General features: G+C 34.9%; 1 long non-coding RNA gene across 1 annotated transcript; it reads right to left on the bottom strand.

Annotated features, from left to right (window-relative positions):
• Window positions 1-651: 651 nt before the first annotated feature.
• On the bottom strand, window positions 652-4,224 carry LOC118498527. Its single transcript, XR_004901011.1, has 3 exons — window positions 4,144-4,224; window positions 3,209-3,213; window positions 652-693 (listed from the first exon to the last, which is right to left on the bottom strand). It is a non-coding gene; the product is annotated as an uncharacterized LOC118498527 (long non-coding RNA).
• Window positions 4,225-4,435: the final 211 nt, after the last annotated feature.

The following is a 4,435-nucleotide window of genomic DNA, read 5'->3' as shown; positions in this document are numbered from 1 at the left end:
AAACAAAAGCAAAGACAAAAACCACATGATCATGTCAATAGATGCAGAAAAAGCATTTGATAAGGTACAGCACCCATTCATGATAAAAACACTCAGCAAAGTGGGAATAAAGGGAGCATTCTTCAACATAATAAAGGCCGTATATGAGAAACCTACAGCCAACATCATACTCAATGGGCAAAAATTAAAAGCTTTTCCACTAAGATCAGGAACAAGATGAGGCTGTCCACTTTCACCACTTCTTTTCAATATAGTACTGGAAGTTTTAGCCACAGCAATCAGACAAGAAAAAGAAATAAAAGGCATTCAAATCGGAAAGGAGGAAACAAAACTCTCACTGTTTGCAGATGACATGATAGTGTACATAGAAAATCCTATAGACTCCACCAAAAAACTGCTTGACCTAATAAATGAATTTGGCAAAACAGCGGGATACGAAGTCAATATCCAGAAATCAAAGGCATTTCTGCACACCAACAATGAAACAGCAGAAGCAGAGATCAAGGAAAAAATCAATTACATATAGTAAAAAGAAAAATAAAATACCTAGGAATAAACCTAACCAAAGAGGTAAGAGACCTATATTTAGAAAACTACATAACACTCAGGAAAGAAATCAAGGAAGACACAAACAAATAGAAATGTATAGCATGTTCATGGATTGGAAGAATTAATATCATCAAAATGTCCATACTACCAAAAGCAATTTACACATTCAATGCAATTCCTATTAAAGTACCAATGGCATATTTCACAGACATAGAACAAACACTTCAACAATTTATATGGAATCATAAATGACCCCGAATAGCTGCCTCAACTTTGAGAAAAAAGAGTTAAGTAGGAGGGATCACAATACCTGACACTAAACTATACTACAAGGCCACTGTAATCAAAACAGCCTGGTACTGGCATAATAAGAGGCACATAGACCGAGGGAACAGAACAGAGAGCCCAGAAATAAACCCAAGTTTCTATAGTCAATTAATATTTGACAAAGGAGGCAGCAACGTAAAATGGAGTAAAAATAGCCTCTTCAACAAATGGTGTTGGGAGAACTGGACAGCCACGTGCAAAAAAAATGAAACTTGAGCACTAACTTACACCATATACAAAAATAAATTCAAGGTGGATAAAAGACTTAAATATACACCTTGACACCATTAAAGTCCTAGAGGAGAATGTAGGAAGGAAAATCTCAGATATTTCATTCAGAAACGTTTTTACTGACTTATCCCCTAGAGCAAGGGACACAAAGGAAATAATAAACAAATGAGACCTCATCAAAATTAAAAGCTTCTGCACAGCTAAAGAAAACAATATCACAATTAAAAGAGAACCAACTGTATGGGAAAACATATTTGCCAATGATACCTCAGAAAAAGATTTGATCTTCAAAATATATAAAGAACTCATGGGACTCCCCTCTAAGAAGAGAAGGAATCCAATTAAAAAATGGGCAAAGGACTTGAACAGACACTTCTCCAAGGACATACAGAAAATCCAAGGACACATGAAACGATGTTCAGTATCACTAGCTATTAGAGAGATGCAAATTAAAACCACAATGAGATACCACTTCACACCAGTCAGAATGGCCATCATAAACAAAGCAACAAACAACAAGTGTTGGAGAGGTTGTGGAGAAAAGGGGTCCCCAGTGCTCTGTTGGTGGAACTGCAGACTGGTACAACCACTATGGAAAGCAGTTTGGAACTTCCTCAGAAAACTAAAAATGGATCTGCCTTTTGACCCTGCAGTTCCACTGCTGGGACTATATCCGAAGAACCCTGAAACACCAATACAAAACAACCTATGCATCCCAATGTTCATAGCAGCAGAATTTACAATAGCTAGATGCTGGAAGCAATCAAGATGCCCATCAGTAAATGAATGGATCAAAAAACTATGGTATATTTACACAATGGAATTCTATGCAGCAGAAAGAAAGAAGGAGCGCCTATCCTACGCAACAGCTTGGATGGAGCTGGGAAACATTATGCTAAGTGAAACAAGCCAAGCAGTGAAAGACAAATACCATATGATCTCACCTTTAACAGGAAACTAAACAACAAAACAAAGAAACAAGCAAAATATAACCTAAGACACTGAAATAGATGACAGGCTGACAGTGAGCACAGGGGAGAGAAGAGGGAATTTCAGGGGACATTGGGAAGGGTTCACAGGAACAAACTTAAAGGTCACATGGACAAAAACTAGGGGGAGAGGGTAATGGGAGGGAAGTGGGGAGGGTTGGGAGGGGGCTTGATTGAGAGTAAAAGGGAGAAAACTGTACTTGAACAATGATTAAAATATAATTTAAAAAAACGGACCCATGGACAAAGACAACAAGGGGCGTGGGTAGGGCAAGGGAGAGTAATGGGGGGAAATGGTAACAACTGTAAGTGAACAATAATATAAATGTTTTGAAGAACACTGAAAAATACACAAAGACATGGAAGCTAAATAACATGTTATTAAACAGTGAATGGGCCAACAAAAAGATCAAGGAGAAAATCAAGATACCTTGAAATAAATGAAAATGAGAATACAAAATTCCAAAATTTTGGGACACAGAGCAAGCAATCCTAAGAGGGAAATTTATACCATTACAGGCCTATCTTAAAAAAAAAAAAAAAAAAGAAAGAAAAGAAAACAAAAAAAATAAATAAAATCTCCAACAAACAATCTAACTTTATACTTTAAAATATTGAAAAAGAATAATAAAAAAGCCTAAATTGTGTAGAGGTAAGGAATTAATAAAGATCAAAGTGGAAATAAATTAAATATTGCCTAAAAGTTTTATAAAAGATAAGTGAATCCAAAGCCTGCTTCTTTGAAAAGATAAACAAGATTGACAAACCTTTAACCAGACTCAAGAATAAAAGAGAGAAGACTCAAATAAATAAAATAAGAAATGAAAGAGGAGAAATTACAACAGATACCACAGAAATACAAAGGATTTTAAGAAATTACTATGAAAAACTATATGCCAAGAAATTGGACAACCTGGATGAAATGGACAAACTTCTATAAACACATAATCTTCCAAAACTACATCCAGAGAATCAGAGAATCTGAATAGGCAGATTATACCTAGTGAAATTGAAGCACTAATAAAAAAAAAAAAAACACCCAACAAACAAAAGCCCTGGACCAGATGGCTTCACAGGTGAATTTTACCAAACATTCCAGGAAGAACTAACACCTCTCCTTCTCAAACTATTTCAAAACATTCAAGAGGAGGGAAAGCTACCAAGCTCATTTTATGAGGCCAGCATTATCCTAATTTCAAAACCATTAAAAAAAACTACAAAAAATATCCCTGATGAACATAGATGCTAAAATCCTCAGCAAAATATCGGTAAACTGAATAGAGTGATACATAAAAAAGATTATACACTATGATCAAGTGGGATTTATTCCATGAGTGTAAGTTTGGTACATTTGCAAATTAATAAATGTGATTCACCTCATAAGCAAAATGAAGGATAAAAACCATATTGTCATATCAATAGATTCAGGAAAAGCATTTGATATTCTCCAGCACTCATTTATCATAAAAACTCTCAGCAAAGTGGTAATGGAGGGAACACACTTGATATAATAAAGGCCATATATGGCTAACCTAGTGCCAGCATCATACTCAATGGGCAAAAACTACAAATGTTCCCCTTAAGATCAGGAACACAGAGGTGTCCACCTGCACCTCTCTTATGCAACATAGTAATTGGAAATCCTCTTCACAGCAATCAGATAAGAAGAAATAAAAGGCATCCAAATAGGAAAAATAGAAGTAAAACTGTGTTTATTTGTAGATGACATGACACTGTACATAGCGAACTCCAAAAATTCCACTAAGAAACTAGTAGAACTGATAAGTGAATTCAGCAAAGTAGCAGGATACAAAATTAGCATCCAGAAATCAGTTGAATTTTTATGTACCAATAATGAACTAACAGAAAGAGAAATTAAGGAAACAAACCTATTCACAATTGCTTAAAAAGAATAAAATGCCTAGGAATAAATTAACCAAGGATGTAAAAGACCTTTTCCCAGAAAATTATAAGACATTGAAGAAATAAATTGAAATTACAAGTAAGTGGATAGGAAGATTTAACATCAGTAAAATATCCATGCTACTCAAAGCAATCTATAGATTCAATGCAATTCCTATTGAGATACCAATGATGTAATTCACAGAAGTAGAAAAAATATTTCAAAAATGTATATGGAACCACAAAGGCCCTATCTCACAACAACGATCTTGAGAAAGAAGAACCAAGTTGAAGAATCATGCTACCTAATATTAAAGTATACTACAAAGCCATAGTAATCAAAACAGCCTGGAACTGGCATGAAAACAGACGCATCAATTAATGGAACAAAATAGAGAGCCCAGAAACAAACCCACACCTTTATACTCAATTAATAT

Source organism: Phyllostomus discolor, chromosome X (genome assembly GCF_004126475.2).
Source record: "Phyllostomus discolor isolate MPI-MPIP mPhyDis1 chromosome X, mPhyDis1.pri.v3, whole genome shotgun sequence".
Taxonomy (NCBI): domain Eukaryota; kingdom Metazoa; phylum Chordata; class Mammalia; order Chiroptera; family Phyllostomidae; genus Phyllostomus; species Phyllostomus discolor.
This window is presented reverse-complemented; position numbering and strand designations above follow the sequence as displayed.